Source organism: Miniopterus schreibersii, assembly GCF_964146895.1.
Source record: "Miniopterus schreibersii genome assembly, chromosome: 7".
Lineage (NCBI taxonomy): Eukaryota > Metazoa > Chordata > Mammalia > Chiroptera > Miniopteridae > Miniopterus > Miniopterus schreibersii.
The window spans coordinates 30,435,246-30,454,291 of NC_138108.1; the positions used below are offsets into that span (position 1 = coordinate 30,435,246).

At 39.7% G+C, this 19,046-nt stretch overlaps 1 protein-coding gene across 2 annotated transcripts in view; it reads left to right on the forward strand.

The window, feature by feature from the left end:
• LOC308559305 (serine protease 58-like) overlaps positions 1 to 19,046 on the forward strand; it is a 97,304-nt gene that overhangs the window by 37,575 nt on the left and 40,683 nt on the right. The window contains exon 5 of one of the 2 annotated variants that reach the window (XR_013999128.1): positions 9,563 to 9,666. The exons of the other annotated variant lie outside the window; for it this stretch is intronic. The gene's annotated coding sequence lies outside the window, so the exon portion shown is untranslated. Of the gene's footprint in view, positions 1 to 9,562; positions 9,667 to 19,046 lie in introns of those variants that run through there. 2 annotated transcript variants of the gene reach the window in all.

Below are 19,046 nucleotides of genomic sequence, written 5' to 3' on the forward strand. Positions count from 1 at the left end.
CATGGCTCTACATTGTTCAAAAGAAAGTAATAGGCCCAAGGAAAGTTAGAGAGAGGCAAGTTTTGCTTAATATAATGTTGTAACAATTAGATGTGCCTCTGTAACGGAATGAGCTATTGTAGTGTTTTCCCATCTTTGCAAGTATATTCAAGCAGAAAATATTCAATAACCCAACTAAATAACCAAATGGTTTCTTTTACCTTATAAGGTCCTTTCTGACTGGAGGAACATGTGATTTGTAGACAGTGCATTCAGGTCCTCACAGGCATGATGATGCACTCTGGATTTTTACCTGGGGCTTGAGTTCCCAGCACCCCCACCTGCCAGGAGGAAAGGAAGCCAGACATGCTTGTTATGAACATCCTTTTGGCACAGTCCATTGGCTGCTGCATTCAGTGTCAGCTACTGCTTTTTACTTCTCCTTAGTTGTTATTAATTCTGGGTCCCCAAACAAAGTTTCTGAAGACCTTTTTTCTCCTCTTGTTAATTATAACATGATATCAGTAAAGGTCCAAGCAGAAAACAGAAAAGCAGTCAGACTGAGTATTTGAGAAGAGTTTAATAAAGGAACTGTTTATAAAGGTGTAGACAGTGTTTATGGAAACCAGTAAGGGATGGTGAAGTCTCCCAGGACTTGTGTTAGGGGGAGTTATTACTACCACAGGCCTGAAGGTGGAGGGCCTAGAGGTGTTTCCAGACCCTGGGGAAGGTGGTTATACTGAGAAGACTGCCTGAAAGGAGAGTTGGTAGCCAATGCACAGAAGGAGAACCAGGGAAGAAATAACCCAGCCTCACTCTTCTTCTGGTGCCTCTCACTGCCAAACCCGACGGTGAGCTGGGCATAAAGGGAGCCAGCTGACATCCATACAGGCCAGTCTCCTGGGCACAGGTAGGAGCTGAGGAGAGAGTGAATCTGGAGGGGCCAATGGAAGAAACCAAAGAAAGTGAATTCTTCCCTAAGGTATAGCTCGTACTATTGGGAATGTGGCAATAGATCTTAGGAGAGCTCAGGGCCTCAACCTTCTGCTAGTCACACTGAACTCATACTTGCCAGGGTCATAGCTCTCTGCAGGTTTTTCCTGATGGTTAGTGTTTAGTCCCCTCCACCTTCAAGGAAAGGACACAGTCATTTTATAGAAAGGAGGACGTGTAGAAGTCCTTCATTTTAGTCAGTTATTAGAGTTTTCGCCACCTTGGAGCAGAAGAGAAACATCCAGACAGAAAGGCAGTTTTGCTGTGAAGTAACCAAAGCTTAATCTTGGGGCCCTATACTCGCTTGGGTCTCTGTGAGCATTGGGAGTTGCTGTAGAACGTTCTCAAGTGCAGAGGGAAGTCCCATTGCATTTCCACATAAGCATTTCTAGTAAATTGCCTAGAGATGTGTCAGAAGAAAAGGATTTGGACTTCCAAGGCTCTAGCAATTTGTCATGAATCCTTTTTAACTAGGTGAGCAACTAGTTTATAATGTAGGGGTGTGGCTGCTTTGGTGTGGAGAGTCAAATGGACTTTGCATGGCAGCAAGTGGCAAGTTTATGCATGAGAGAGAATAAACACATGTGCAGGTGTTATCTGTGGATAAAAGAATGGTTCTTATCTACCAGCAAACAAGCATGGAGGAATCAGAGTTTACCCAGTTTACCTCTGGCTCCTGCTCCATCTCTCTCCTTTAGATTAATGTTCCTTTAACACACACTTCATGTGAGACACATCCACCTCTGAACCACATGTAGGGCTTTGACTCTTTAATCAACGTTGTTCCCCTTCCCTTGCACCCCTCCTATCCTTCGAAGCTGCCACCCTCAACTAGGATATTAATAGCAACTTCATGGAGAAGTCAAAGGACAATTTCCAATGATGTCCTTGTAGCGTTTCTCCTGATGCCTCACCAGTCCACCAGTTCTCCCTTCAGCTGTGACTAGCATGGCCTCCTCAAAAGCCCGGCTTCCCTGGGATCGGCTGCTTTTGGATTCTGTTTTGCCACTTTCCCATATGTATTGGAGTTCCTTAATCATTTTTCTCCTTGGTGTAATCTAGGAATCAGTGCCCTGCCACAAGATTAGGCCCTGCCCCTACTGAGGTAACCTGTATTTCCCTTCAAGCTTTTCTCTTCAGGCCAGTTTTCATGTTGTTGACTCTTTTGCTGCTTCTTTCTTTTTTTTTTCTCCCTCTAACCCATCTCCTTGTTCAGCTCACACAGCTGAATCTTTTTCTATCTGGAGTATTGGGACAAGCTCTTGGCCAGGCTCTCCCCTCCAGATCTAACCTTTAATCACAACCCATGAAACACATCCAAGCTGTTTTCCAGGAGTCACATCACTTTCTCATTAAAGATCATTTGCTCAAAAATGCTTTTGTCCAATTTCATCCTTACTTTTTCTAAAGCTGCTCCTTTGTGTCACTTACTATGTGCCATACCTCATGCTATGTATTTAATTTCGCCTCAATTAACTTACAGCAACTATACAAAGGGGTTGGTGTTATTATCCCTATTTCATGGAAGAGGAAACCGAGCCTTAGAGAGGGTGAGTAATTGCCCAAGGTATGGACCTGGTAAGGGTTTCAGTTGTGTTTGAGCCTGGGTGTCTCTGATCTCAGAGTCCATGCTCTTAACCACTATGCCAGTGTTTTTAGTGTACAGTCATCAGGGTCACCTGGGTGCCTGTATAAAGTGCAGATTTCTGGGCCTCATCCCATATCTACTTAGATGACTAAAAGGAATCAGTTATATGAAGATCTAATATTCTTGGCAGAGAGAACAGCAACTATTAAGATAGGAATGAGCAAGGATCAGAATGAAGGCCAGTGTGGCTGGAACACAATGAGACTAGAGAGGTTGAGGGGGCCAGACCACGAGGATGGGGAAGCTTTTGATATTTTATTTAGTTAGATAGTTGTAAGCAGATGAATAATAAGCCCTGCCTTACATTTTAACAGATGGCTGCTGCCCACTAAAGAGTCGTAGAGTTGTGGAGTTGTTGCAGGGAAGCAGCTACCCAGCTGGGCATCTCCTTACACTGAGAGAGGCCGTGGATGAATTCTTGCCATTAGAATGTGAGCAGGAGTGATTTATGCATCACTCTTGGCCAAACATATCAAAAGAGCAGATGTGCCTGCTTCATTCTTTCTTTCCCCTTCTACCGGCTAGATGGATGTTAACTTCATGTGCGGAAAATAACTGGGCTTTGGTCCTGGCTGGGTAGCCAGTTGGTTAGAGCATTGTCCCAAGGCCAAGGTTCCAGGTTCTATCCCCAGTCAGGGCATATACAAGAATCAGCCAGTGAATGAGTGGAAAAACAAATTGTTGTTTCTCTTTATCTCTCTCCTTTCCTCTCTCTCTCTAAAATCAATCAATAAAAAAAATTTTTAAAGAAAATAACTGGGCTTTGCCTTGTCCCAGCCTGGCACTGACAAGAAACCCCTACAGGGGAACTATTAGGTGAGCAGGAAATAAAATTCACATTACTCAATTTGGGGTGTTTCCTTGTTACAGTAGCTACTGTTGCTTTAAATGATACAAGCCACGTGAGTTATGCTTTGTTAAAACCAGGTTGGCTGCTGTGTGAAGAATAGTCTGGGGGTTGTAGGGGTTGCAGCAAAGGTGGGAACAGGAAGACCAGTTAGGTAGTTCCAATGGGGCTGATGGTGGCTTAGATTAGGTTGGAGGTACTGCAGTGGTGTGAAGTGGAGGTATTAAATATACTTTGGTGGTTTTGCTTTTGTTTTTTCCAATGCTTGTATTACAGAGTGGGGAGGAGAGATACAGAGATTAATAAGACACAGTTGCCCCCTTCAGGCACTCAGAGTGGGGGCAGGAAGAGGAGGGGATACTTGATATGTAAGAAGGTAGACGCAGTTTAGTGAGGTAGATGCCATGACTGAAGTCAACGTATGGTACCCTGGAGGCACAGGTGAGGGACAGCTGCACTTAACTGAAGGCTTGAGCTGCATCCTAAAGTACAAGGAGGCATTATCTAAGTGAAAAAGGGTTAAAAGGCACCTCAGAAAAATCGTGGTTTATGCAAAGGTACAGAAACTTTGGGAAAAGTGTATCTGGTTCAAAAAACTTGCAAGCAGCTCAGTAGGGAGGCAAGTGTCTTAATGATTATGCTTTGATATCAGAGGGCCTCAGGCTCAGATTCTGGCTTCTCTGTTTAATAGTTGCATGCACAGGAATGAACTGTTGTGTTTCTCTGAGCCTCAGTTTCTCATTCATAAACCCCACCTTATAGGACTGTTAGTGTGCAGCATGCTTAATGCAGTAGCTGGCACATAGCCACACCCAGTACTTGGTAGCTGGTTTGGTGATGAAGAAGAGGATCATGATGGTGGTGGCTGGGATCAGGGTACAAGTAAGGCAGGGAGATAAGAGGCTGAAGAAGTGGGGGGGGGGGCAAAGTGTGCACCTGCTTTCCATGCTAAAAAATTTGGACTTTATCCCAAAAGCCAAAGGAAGAATTTCAAGAAGGGAAGTGGCTGGACAAATATATGCTTTAGAAAGTTCCCCATGAAGGTTTATATCCCATGAAAGATATACTTCAGAAGAATTTTCCCTGAAGCCAGCAAGATGTATGGATGGATTGGATACTGAATGTGGCAGGAGAGAGAAACCAAGGACTGCAAGGTTTTCAGCTTATACTCACTGAAAAAACAGTTGCCATTTTCTGAGATAGAGAACTCAGGAAACCCTCCCTTGCTTGCTGTTCTCCCAGGCAGCTCACTTTGAGTCACCTCCTAGCTGTGGCCCTTAGACCACATTATTTATCACCTGTGGCCTCATCCATACGTGCAGACCCCACATGTACTTCGCAAGCTGACACTCAGAGGAAACCTTGGCTTACACTCAGTCTGAACAACTGACAACTAAATAAAATGAAACTTGTAAACATGAAAAATGGCAATTTTAGCCTCAAATGGGTTTAAATAGCTTTTCTCATTCTTACCAGGCTGGAGGAGACAGATAGAGAAGGATTGTGTCTTTCATGACTGCAATTAGGAAGTAAAGGTAATGGTGTTAATTATCGAGTTTCTGTTAGTTTGGGGCTGACCTTGATTTGGAGTATGGTTACAACACACTTGGTGACCATACGGCCCTGATGGGATTTATGGTTATTGCTTCCTTTCCTCTCTATGTCATCAAAATACGGGTGCCACAGTGTCTCTGGGGCAGGTTCTGTCTGTTCACTTCATTCTGCACTGGCCTTCACTAACCATGGTACTAACCATGGCAGAGCTGGGTAATGAGGACATCTGAAAGTTAAATCAGGGTACACAAAGAGGTAATATGGATGAAAGAGAGATATGTGAGTAGATGTGAAAGAAGGGGGAAAAAATGATATGATAATAGAGCATTTATTTTTCAGTTAAGCAAAGAATTAGAATATATATTAGTGTCTTAGTTTAAGACCCTTACTTTATTGTTCTAGGAGCTCAGGGGCGAGGTATTAGATATGGCCCTTAACCACAAGGGGTTTTCAGTCCAGTCAGGGAGACCCAATACAAATGGATCAATGATTCAAGATGCTCTCCAACGGGACTGGACCACATTGTAAGTGCTGTAGGGGTCCAACGTAAGCTGCTCTGTCAGGATGGAGTGGTCAGTTGATGATAGTTCTGCCCATGCTCCCCAGGGGCAGTGGCTATTTCTTTTGGAACATGATCATGTGAGGAGCCCTAGAGTCTACCTGTGGCCAGTAAAAGAGAACCCAAGAAAGGTCAGGTACTTGGACCTGGACTCAAGAGACAGACTTTGCATATGAATATGCATTATGGTTTGGAGGAAGTCCCATCGTTTTTTTCTTTCACTTCCAACTGAACTGTCACTATTAACACTTGAGTCCTTTGTGAACATCACTGCCATCCATAAGCATGCGCAAGTGGAACTAAGCCAAGTCCCCAGCTGTGAGATAGTTTGTCTCTTCAGTCTTAGGGGAGAGGGGGACTGAGGATAAAGGGAGAAGGTACAGAAAAGGGAAGATTATATATATATATATATATATATATATATATATATATATATATATATATATATATCCCTTGGAAAGCTATTCCTGCTGATCTGTCACTTCCTACTCTCCTACCCATGCCTTGTCTCTTCATTTCACATATTCTCTGTAATTCCCCATCTGTTTCCAGTGCAGTCACTGGGAATTGGATATACACAGCTTCTACAACCAACTGAGAGAGAGAAATGAGCAGTAGTGATGACTCTGTAAAGACTTTCATTCATTCACTCACTCATGCATTCATTCATTCATTCATTCCTTCATTCATGGTGTCTAATCCAAAGATGAAGACAACACGCCACATGTCCTCAAGCAGCTCTGTGAAAACCATAATATGAGTTAATGTAGTAACTGAAGTGGAGAGCAAAGCACTCTAGATGCAGCAAGGAGGGAGCAATTGTGTGTGTGTGTGTGTGTGTGTGTGTGTGTGTGTGTGGTATGCAGGCAGACAAAAAGCAAGGTTCACAGAGGACATGATATTAGAGGACTCTGGAAAGATGGGCAAGATCTCACCACACAGAAGAGGAGAGGGCAAAGGAGAAGAAAGACAGGAAACAGCATGAGACAAGGCCTTACATTCTATTTAAATCTAGGAATTCTATCCTTAGGACATTCTTAACTGAATAAATCAGTATGTGTCATCATACCATCATATAATAATTTACCAATAATGGTAATGACCTATATTCAATCACGAAATCTCTCACTGGTGTCATTAGTGGTGTGAGCTGGAAACTTGAACATATCCTCTCATAAAGTTATTTGTAACATAAGGCAGGGTTTACACTCTGTTTTATACTCTAGTTTTATTTTTGACCTATAATTTGACATGCACCATTTACTAGGTATAATGTAGTTGATTTGCTACAAGTGAGAAGTTGGAAAAATTAATGGTAAATAATCTGCACAAAACTCAGATAAAACCATTTAGCCTCCCACTAGATGGCATAAGAAGAACCTAGAATGGCATAATTCTCACCAGGCTTAAAAAGAAGTTTCTGTTTCTATGGTTGCATGATTCTGAGCATTTTCTCTTAAAAGCAAATACTCTAAAATAATATCTCTGTAATTATGTGCCTTGTTTAACAATGATTTATTTTGGTAGGTAATAAAATTCACTGTTTTTAAAAATTGACAGTCAATATGGTGAACATTTATCAAATTCTTCTTAAAAATATTTTTATTGATTTTTAGAGAGAGTGGAAGGGAAAGAGAAAGAGAAACATCGATGTGAGAACAGCTGCCTCCTGCACGCCCCCTACTAGGGACTGAGCTGGCAACCCGGGCATGTGCCCTGACTGGGAATTGAACCAGTAACCTCTTGGTGCAGGGAATGATGTCCAACCAACTGAGCCACACAGGCCAGGGCTATCAAACTCTTTTAAAAAACACATCAGGACCATTCTTTTTTCATCAAACTATTTTTTCATCCATTCTTCATTTTTCTAGGCTAATATTTTTCCAAAGGGATTGTTGGGGAGCCCAAGTCAGGGTTTAGAGTGATATGATGCTCACAAGATTCCTGACTTGGGAAAGAAAATAGAAGTCAATAATTCTGTATTATTGTGACCCTGGAAGACAAGGCACTGTCATACATCACCTACAGATTTTACAAAACAATCAAAATTGAAGCAATTCATTTTTACTGATTAGAAGAGGAAACTGTTATGTCACCTGTGTAAGTTCACATTACTTTAAGAACACTAGCCAGTATTGCCCAAGGTAAAAAGAAATCCTACTAGCACTGTTCTCTAACACTTGGCCATTAATAACAGCACCTGTCTAATCCCCATACTACCATTCAAAATATCGAATTCTAATTAATTTCCTCTTTATGTGATCCTCTTCAAAGCCCTAGTCGAACTTGATTTTAAGAATGTTGATGCAATGTGATTTTTGATAAGCTGCCATAAGCTAATGGTGTGGAGCCAGAGCTATACTCTGAAAATGCAGCAAGTCTTTTCTGGCATGCCAGGACTCAAACTTCCCAAAACTTTAGTCCTAAGTTACCCGGAGGAAAGCTGTGTTGGATGGGCACACAATGCTTGGAATGACTGCTTGATCATGGGTACAAAACCAAGTAAATATATCTTCCAATCAAGCCCTAGTCCTGATGTAACTGGCAGTAAAACATCACAGGGATTTCATTTAACACGTACTTATTGAATGTCTTCTTTGTGCAACACTCTGTGGTGGACCTTGAGCTAGCTTTAACAAGCTGACTTTAAAATGTTGTGACAGCAAGTAAGGAGACAGGAATAGTTCACCTTCAATATGGTCCTTTACCGAAGTAAGGGCCTCATAAATCACTGTAATTTGTAACATTAGAATCAAAAGAACACTTAGCTTGAACCACAGTGACCCCTGGCATTAATAACTGATATTCTATTTAACCAGTGGAGAGTTATCACTGAATGTAGAAGTTTGGCTCAATTCAGTTCCAATAATTACAGCAAGCTGGAGCAGAAAAAACAATTCCTGCTGGATCTTGGGGCAGTGTTCCCACTGCAGGATTTTTTCCATGTTGTATAACCCTTGGATGCTTCCATCAGAATCTTATGGAGTACTTCTTTTAATGCACATTCTTGGGTTCTACTATAGATCACTGAATCACATCTTTGAATTGGTTGATCAGGAGGCCATAGCAGAAAACATGCATTGGCTTATTCCCAAGCACACATGAGACCATCATAGACACCCCATGGAGATGTGGGGGCCTCAAGATGTGAGTTTCTAAGTATATCTGGGGTCTGAAGACCACACAGTTTGGGCCTTGACATTAATGCAATCTCATTTTCTGTTGCTTATCTTAGGTAAGGAACAGTTTACAATCATCCTTTCCCAGTTTGAGCAGCAAGGAATTAATTGACTGAGGCACCAACTATGGATTCTACTTAAATTACTTATTTACAAGAAATTATTTAGATGGAATGCTTTATTTCATCATTAAGTTTTAATACCAGCAAAAATGATGAGACTTTTATAGTGCTTTGTCTTCCCTAATTCATTAAAGCATATGTTAAACAAAAACCTTCATGGTCAAAAGCTTTTCTGAAAGAAAGGGTCCATTGAGCCATATGCTAGCCAGAAAAAAGACAAGGTTCTTGGACATACAGTCTAAACCACCAGCAGCAGGGCTAGATGGAGATGATAAGTGTGTCCATTGTCATGGAGCTGATGGGGCTCTTTTTAAAGATGTAAATTGTTCTGAAAGAATTGACATTGGCTATACATAAGGGGATGGCAGAAAAAGGTGAAGTGGGGGCAATTCTAGAATAGGTGCATGGGCTGCAAGGAAGGCATTTTACTACTTTTTTACTGGTTCTGGGCAACAGTTCAGAAAGTTCATACATAAGCAGGATGCGGTGGTATCTGATGGTCAGCTATTTCTTTTTAGGTAGCCATCTGGAAGTTGACTCAAAGTTTCAATACACATTCCGGAATGTGAACCGCTTTTTGTTAGTTTTGGCCCTTGGCTCTGTTGACTGAATAACCTTCCTTCTACCCTCCAGCCTACTGTAATTTAATTAAGAACTTAGAATTTTTCTCTTGTCACATAGAACTATCAGAAGCCAAAATGCAGAGAAACACCAACACGGAGTCTCCACAAGTCCTGGTAAATGCTGTTGCTTCAAAGCAGAATTAAACTTTGGGGAACTTGTGTAGAAAGGTCAGAAAGTGATTTTTTTCTTTACTGTTTGTTGGTATATATACATATGGCTGTGTGTGTGTGTGTGTGTGTGTGTGTGTGTGTGTGTGTGTGTGCTCGCGCGCATGTGTGTGTTCTACAGTAAGTCCAACATCGTGCTAGGAATTAAATGTTTTATTCCATAATTATCACAATGGTTCTGCTGAGTAGTAATTATTGTGTTATCCCATTATAAGAGTAGGAACCTGAGTAACTTGCCCAAAGTCACATAGGAAGGAAGGTCAAAAAGCAAAGAAATATCTTGAACCTTTGAAGCTCATGTTTCCATTATACCATACTTGTAAAGAAACATGGAAATAAATTATTACATTAAAGAAAGATTAAATGCTAAAACTTCCATGACATTTTTTCTCTCTGCAATATTAGAATCATCCAGTAGGCTGTACTCCTAAATCAGTTTTCTATTTAAAACTCCAAGCCATTAAACAGTGATTTTCTTAGTGCTTCAGTTGTTTTTTTGATACATTATTTCAAATGAAATCTATAATAATAATTTACAAATTTCGATATGGATACCTGAAAATCAAAAGAAAATATTGCCCTGCCGGTGTTGCTCAGTGGTTGAGCATTGACCCATGAACCAGGAGGTCACGGTTTGATTCTCCATCAGGGCACGTGCCTTGGTTTTGGGCTCAGTCCCCAGCAGGGGGCGTGCAGGAAGCAGCTGATCAATGATTCTCTCATCATTGATGTTTCTATCTCTCTCTCCTTCTCCTTTCCTCTCCCTGAAATCAATTAAAAACAAACAAACATATTTTTTAAAAAAGAATAAAAGAAAAAATAGCCCTGGCCCTTGTGGCTCGGTAGTTAGAGTGTTGGCCCACGCACCAAAGGATTGCAGGTTCAATTCCCAGTCAAGGGCACATCCCTGGGTTTTATGTTTGCTCTCTGCCCACGGTTGGGGCACCTGTGGGATGCAACCAGTCTATGTGTCTCTCTCACCTGTTTCCCCCCCCCTCTCTCTTTCCCTCTTCCACTCCCTGTGAAAAAGCAATAGAAAAAATATGAGTCCTCAGGTGAGGATTAACAACAACAAAAAAAGGAAATATTGTCTTCCACATGTTGGTTTCCATCCTTAACTGATTTTTTTAGATTAAAACAGTACCCTATTAAAATTGTTTATAAAAAGTATGGGTGCTAAAAAAAAATAAAAACAACAACAACAAAAACTTTTCAAAACACAGTAAAAAAAAAAAGACAATGTAACCATTTCTGTTCAGAACAGAGTTGTCTGAAAGAATATCTATTAAAGTGTAGGGTGGCTCCTTATTGCCAGTTTAAACTCATTTAATATCTATACCCATTCAATATGTAACTTTTTGAGAAGGCATCAAAATAGCTTAAAATGATGGGAAGTGTATGGTTCTGTAATGTTTGAACAAAAATGTTAATTTAAAAAATAAATTTACTTTGAAGTGTCAAAAAATTAAAAAAGTATGGGTCCTTCCACAGCTAGGAACAGAGCTGTATTTTATCCCACCAATGTGAAAGCCATGCTCTTTTATCACAAGCTGCCACACAGACATAGCCTGATTTTCAGAAGTATGATTAGCTTATCAGCATGTCTCCCAATGTGCTAAGGCACGATTATTTTAGAATAACCTGAGAAAATGGTTCTCAAAGTATGGCCCCCAACCAGCAGCATCAACATGATCCTGGAATCTTGTTAAATTCTCAGGCCCCACTCCAGACCTACTATTACCAGACCGAACAGGTCCAGTTACTCAGTAGTTGCCTAACAAAAGACAACTCCAAGATAATTTTATAAGAAGGGCCTTTATTGCGAGTGGCAATCAAGGACACACCAGACCTCACTTCCCAAAGCAGCAACAAAGGATTGGATTTGTTTTTATTGAGGGAAATCATGCATAAACATCAAGGTGAACTTCAACGCATGTATAGGTGGGACATGCACAGTTAGAAAACATACCTATATATACATCGCATATCCAAAAATGGCAGAAAATATCTGCCTCAGGGAGAAGATTTTAGTATTATAATGAAGGTATGTATAATGAGATAAGTTCATGAGGAGGTCTCTGGAGGCTCCTCCAAGTCGCTTCAGCCAGCCTTGGGCAGTTTCAACCTGATCAGCTTCCTGGTCCTGCAAATCATCCTGGGCTTGTTCCTGAAAAAGAGGTCTGGCAATCATCAGTATCAGGCATGGCATAAGTATGAAAGGAAGTTTAACTAATTAAGTCTCAGCCTTTCTGTTAAACTCTTAGCAAATTACAGGATATAGTTACACAAACCTCAAAATCTAGGGTGATGAAAGTGGATTTATACGTTAATCTAAGCAAAGTTATGAATTCTAAATAAAAGCCTATGGAAGGCTACCTGCTCAGCTATATATGATTGGTTGGGGCCAGGGTAGCTAGGAGTTGATAATTATGTCAGGTACTAATGTCAGCATGGCATTGTTCTATGTGGTTTCATGAGGCCTGTGGCTGAAACACAACTGAAGTCAAGATGTTATCTTTAGCTTGACCAGAACTCTATTTCTGTAGTCAACAGACCTGAGGCTTTCTTCTTAAGACAGTTTGATGCTGACCAGAATCTGATATCCTAAGGGCTTAGTGATTAAGGAAGGAAATGGATAGACAGAAGGGAGAAAAAGTCATGTTAAAGAAATGGAGTTTCGCCCAGCCAGCGTGGCTCAGTGGTTGAACTTTTACCTATGAACTCAGAGGTCCCAGTTTGATTCCTGATCAAAGCACATGCCTGGGTTTCGAGCTCCATCCCCAGTAGGGGGTGTGCAGGAGGCAGCCAGTCAATGACTCTCCCTCACCATTGATGTTTCTATCTCTCTCTGACTCTCCCTTCCTCTCTCTGAAATCAATAAAAACAAACAAAAAAAAAAAACAAAAAGAAATGGAGTTTCTGAATGATTATAATTCTCTTAACATTTCTCTCCACTTCTAGATCAAAAGTCAATTAATTTTGTAGAATTAAGCAAGGATTCTTCATTAGTTTCTAAGTTCATTAGTCATAAATATTTTAGAGTGAATTTATTTTATTAACTAGGTATTTCACCATCCTGTGAGAACTAGGAAAATAGAGAATTAAAAGGGAGGGGTGTTAAAAGAGAGACTACAAAAGTCTAATTTGAATGGTTTGCCTTACAGTCACCTAAGATCTGATTTACAGATATCTCACACCATTCATTAGGGAAGTGTCATAGTTTCATGTTAAAAAAAAAAAGAAAGAAAGAAAAAAGAAACAATAGGCCAAAATGGGGTCATTTTTGCTAAGCCAAACCACTAAACCAAAACTTAATAACTAACCTAATTGCAGTGTCACCGTATCCCAGAAATGGAACTTTTAAAAAAACATGTTTTTATCCGTTTAGAGAGAAAGAGAGGAAGGGAGAAGGAGAGAGAGAAACATTGATGAGAGAGACATCGATTGGCTGCCTCCTGCAGGCCTTCCTCTGGGGATCAAGCTCAAAACCCAAGCATGTGCCCTGACCAGGAATCAAACTGGTGATGTCTCAGTGCATGGGACGAAGCCCAACCAACTAAGCCACACAGGCTAAGGCCCAGGAGTGGAATTTTAAACAAATCAATCTGAAAGTACCTAATAAACACTAGTGAGGTAATCTACCCTCAGCCTTCCTCTAAATGAAGGTGTCCTTGCTTGAAATATCCACTCTTTTAACTTCTTAGTCCAGTCCTTTTTCTGCCTATAAAAACCTGCCATTTTGTACAACTAATCAGAGGATCCTTCTAGTTGCTAAATGCTTGCTACCCAGTTCATGGATCTTTTAATAAAGCCAATTAGGTCTCAAATTTACTTGGTTGAATTTTGTTCTTTAACAAGTATAACATCTTTAGTGTAACATCCTTTAGCCAACCCCCACCCCTGCCAAAGAGAGCCTTGTAAGTCTACTTGGTAGTAATCAAGCAACACTCATATTCTGAGTACTAGGTAATTATCTACTGCGGTATTTGTTTGATGTGTGTGTGTTTTATTATAAATAGAACCTCTATATTCAAGGGCATAAAAACAAAACATCAGACATATAGGAAAATTAATCTCATTACTTTATAACATCACTTGAACTTTTTTTCAAAGAGTACATATCCAGCCAAATGACCAGACTAGACTCCATATGAGTTTCTATTGCTTCAAAGTAAATACAAATACAACATGATCCTTGAAAACATTGTAAGTGAAAGAAACCAGACATAAAATAACACATATTGTAGGGTTCAATTTATGTGAAATATCCAGAACTAGGCAAATCCATAGAAAAAGATAGCAGATTATTGGTTGTCAGGGGCTAGGGGAGGGGTAATATGGAGTGACTGCTTAATGAGCGGGGAGTTTCCTTTTAGGGTAAGGGAAATGTTCTGGAACTAGATCGTGGTAATGGTTGTACAACATTGTGAATGTGCTAAACGCCACTGAATTGTACACTTTAAAATGGAAAGTTTTATGTTAGGTGTATCTTACCACAATAAAAACAAATACATACGTAAAATAGAATAAAAGAAAATCTGCCCTCAAAGGATGGAGACTGATAGTACTCGGGATATAGAAAAGACTATGCCACTGGGGTTGAAAGGAATTCTAAAAGATACACCCTAAAGTGTTTTAAGCAGTGACAGTAAATTTGGAAAAATGTCAGGTTATAATATTGAAAGCCAACTCTCACTTAGATATATGCTTTGGCTTGCTAACAACAACAACAACAACAACAAAGCAAACAAAGCCAAAGATCACTTACAATCTCCCAACAAACAGCTACAATGTTGCATACATAATTGTGATTGACATATTCAGAGTCAAGCCGATCAGAGTGTCAAGAGGTCAGTTCTGTGGGCAGGGCTTCCACAGCTGGTGTCTCACATAACTCCACAGAAAGAATAAAAACAAGGAGTGGGATTCATGACTTACCTCTACCCTGACCACCCCCTACCACCAAGCCCCCCCAGACAAATATGGGTCCCTCCTGTGAAGTAACCTAAGAATGTTGATTTTTTTATATTGGCATTAATTTAATAACTATCAGTGTCTGTTTTCACTTTACTCCTTCAGAGAACTCAGAGATATTTACAGCTATGACCTCAATCTGTGCCCTTTTCTATTTCCCTCTCGCTGTCTAGAAATCAAATTGCCCTCCTAAAAATTCATCATGTCCCATCAGGTTTAGATGAAAAACTTTGTGTCTGAAAGCTTCAACTGGAAAACTGGAGAAGGCCGTGAACTGCTTTGAAATGAGACAAAATGATGTTTGCTGTGCGTTCTGGAGGGCTGCTCTTCGTGTGGGCGCTTTTGTGAAATTCTGTGTCACCCACACTACCCATTACAATGCTCACAACATTCACATATCTGATCTGGAGGAAGTGTAGCAGGCGCTTTATTTATTCCTGTTACCTCCTGTCTTGAAGCAAGATGCCAATGCTTCATGCAGCCTGGAGTTGTAAACATCAGCTGGAAAAAGCCCCTTTTTTTAGGGAATTAATCACAAAATGAATTTCTGAAGACCAATATTAAGAAAGTGAAAGCATTATTTACAAAGCATAGCATTATTGCAAATAGATATGCACAATACTTAATTTCTGTTGCACCCATGAACAAGATCTCTATTGTGGTTTTCTATATTTTTATATGATACACAGATTATTCCACTCTGTATGCCTACCAATTGTGTGCTTTCATAAGTCAGATCTTTGTGCTGTTAAGGACCCTAATATAGGCTGAGGATTTGATACAGTGCTAATAAAATTAGTTTTTTTTTTAAAAACCTGCCAAATGGGTAAGATGTTTGCCCTATATTAGTGACTATCATTCTGATGTGAAACCTACTTTAATGAATACCTGACAAAGAAACCTTTTAAAGGAATGATTATCTTTGACATGAATATATTCAGCTACTGTTTATACAATGAAATCTTAACTAGTTGATAAAAATGGCACAATATTACTATGAGTATAGAAAACACTACCTAAAGAAAATGTAAAGGCTGCCTAAAAAGTTAATGACTAATTCTGGTATCTGGGCTAGTGTTTCAATGACAATGTACTCTGAGAAAACCATGTTTAGGATATTGTTACAGGACTGAAGAGGTCTGTTTGCCTGTGTGCACCAAAGCCCAATAAGATGCAAACAGGAGTTTGCAGCCAAAAAAGTAAGGGTTTATTAGTTGAGGAGATGGTGCCACGCCCTGAGTCACAGGTGAACTAATGCTTAAAGACCTAGCTCCCTGAAGGCCTCCAGGGAATGGATTATATAGAGGAAAAAATCATTAATCATGGTGACTGAAGGAATTAGGGTCATGGTCTCCACTGATTGGTTGGTGGTAGGGTAGGGGGTAATTGATCATTGCATCCGGTCCTGATGTCAGCCATCGCACAGTTGTGTCTGATTTCACAAGGATTTGTTGAGTGGGATTGTTCCACTTTCCTGGGTTCAGAGCTGAAACACAACTGGGGCCAAGATGTTATCCTTAGTTTGATTGGTCAATGGACCCAAGACCTTGTTTCTAAGACTATTGGATGCTGAACAGAACCTCATTGTCCCAAGAGCTTAATGATTAAGGAACAGAGAGGGAGGTGGGTGAGTCAGGATGCTGGGTGGGGTCAGTTTGAGTCAAAGGAAAAAAAACACCCACAATAAGAAAATGTCATATTAAAGAAAATAAGGTTTCTGCAGAGTTAGACAGTGTTATGTACAATTTGAGTTACATCATGAGCCTTATTAATGCTGTGTGTAAATTACAGAAATTACCAAAAGAAGAAAGCTTTATATTTGCATTCTGCTTTCAGATACGAAACAAGATAATTATAATTTATGACCCAGTGACTGTATTTTACATCTTAAAATTGAAAAACAAGGGGAGAGGGAGTGAAGTACTTGAGCGTAAATGTCATGAAACTTAAAAGTGATGACCTCACTGCATTTTTCACTTTTAGATGACATGTTAAAGCAAAGGTAAAAGATTATTTTATGTTCAGAGAAGAGGAATGAAAAATATAAATAGTTGTAAAATATAGGCCATAATGACAGGTTAAGTTATTATTAGCCTGAAAAAACAAGAGCTAAGTGGAGAATTTGTGAATCTTCACATTTAAACACAAGATAAGTAAATAGGGAATCTATTAACTGTTTTCCATTTCCACTGAAGACAGCAGCTAACATTAAATTGGTTAAATAAAGAATATTGTTAGTAGTGTAGCTAATAACAAAAGAAAATTTGAAATACTTCTCCTTGGAGACTTTAAACAGAGAAGACATACACATCTATAGGTAAAGATATCTCTGGTGGCTGAGGTCTGAATTATATGCTTCTTCCTGATTATGTGATTCTATGGAAACCTATTCTCTAAAATAATGCAATACTGTGTTGTCCCAGCAGGTAGTGATGTCTTTTATGTTTAATGTAAGTTAAATATTTTTAGCATTGAACTTCACTAATTTATTTTTTTAATTATTATTATTTTTTAATCTTCATTTGAAGATTTTTTTATTGCTTTTCAGAAAGAGTGGAAAGGAGAGAGAGACATCGGTGTGAGAGAGATACATTGACTGATTGCCTCCTGCATGCAGGATCGAGTCTGCAACCAAGGTAAGTGCCCTTGACCGGAACTGAACCTGAGACCCTCCACTACGTGGGCTGACGCTCTAACCACTGAGAAAACCTGCTAGGGCTGAACTTCACTAATTTAGACAGTTCCCACTTTTCATTAGTGAAACCCAAATGAAGACAGTGCTTTCTCAGTGTCTCCTAGTTAATCGTAGAGTGTGAGGGAGAAGTTGGGAAGATGGGGAATGACTGAAGAGAATGCTGAGAGGTAGGTAGAAGCCAAGTGAATTGGTGCAGGGAGGTCAGGAGAGAACGATCCAGACAGATGAAGCAGCATTTGTAAAATCTGAGAGACTAGAAAGAAGGAGGCTGCCTTCAAGAGAAGGTAACATTTTGGTTTCAAGATCATGGAGGGGGTGACATTTTGGTTGGGCAGTTTTAACATTCGCACCTATTTCATGATTTTTTTAAATCATAAAATTTTGATTTTTAAAAATCACTAGGTAATTTGTAAAACAGACACTCTTACCCCCTCTTTTATTCTTAAAGACGGAGAAGGCATCAGGGAGGGGATGGTTAGGTTGAAAGTATAATGAATTGTTATAGACTGTATCAAAGGCTACATAATCCATTGACTATCCCAAAATGGACATAAAACATCCTATTTCCTAAGACTTTCTCATGAAAGCTTCTCTTTACCTAATATTGTGCCTCAACCACTGAAAAGATTGTGATGCCTCCCCTAACCAAGCTCTCAGATGTATTTCAGAAAATTTTTTAAATCTGATTTATAAAATCAGTGTAATATAGTTCACTGAAGTCGACTTTTCCCCCAATGACTACCTGTGTGCTGTTTTTGGATTTTTGTGGAGGGTGCCCTAAGCACATACATAAATTTGCTTTGCTTAATCCAATCTTGACTTTTTTCGGTGTTGAGATTTTTCTTGTTTCTGAAAGTAAGCCTGTAATGCTGTGAATTTCCCTCTTAGGGCTGCTTTCACTGTGTTCCATAGATTGGGTTGTTATGTTCTCATTTTCGTTTATTTCAAGATATCTCTTGATTTTGCCCTTAATCTCATTGTTAACCCACTCATTGTTTAGTAACATGTTATTTAGCCTCCATGTCTTTGTGTGTCTTTCAGGGTTTTTTTTCTTTGTGATTGATTTCTAGTTTCATACCATTATGGTCAGAGAAGATGCTTGATATGATTTTAGTTTTCTTAAACTTATTGAAATTTGTTTTGTTTCCTAACATGTGGTCTATCCTAGAAAATGTTCCATGTGCACTTGAAAAGAATGTATATTCGGCTGCTTTGGGGTGAAATGATCTGAAGATATCAATTAAATCTGCCTGTTTGTCATTTAAGGCCGCCATTTCCTTGTTGATTTTCTGTCTGGAAGACCTATCCATTGATGTCATTGGGGTGTTAAAATCCCCTACTATGACTGTATTACTGCCAGTCTCTCCCTTTTGTCCATCAAGATTTACTTTACATATTTAGATGCTCCTATGTTGAGTGCATAAAAGTTTACAAGGGTTATATCCTCTTGTTGGACTGCTCCCTTTATCATTATGTAGTGTCCTTTACTTGTCAGATAGAAGTATTGCTACCCCAGCTCCCCTCCCCATTTTCATTTACATGAAATATCTCTTTCCATTCCTTTACTTTTAGTTTGTGTGTATCTTTCATTCTGAGGTGGGTCTTGTAGACGGCATATACCTGGGTCTTCTTTTCTTATGCATTCAGCTACCCTATGTTTTTTGATGGAAGCACGTAAGCCATTTACATTTAAAGTGGTTATTGA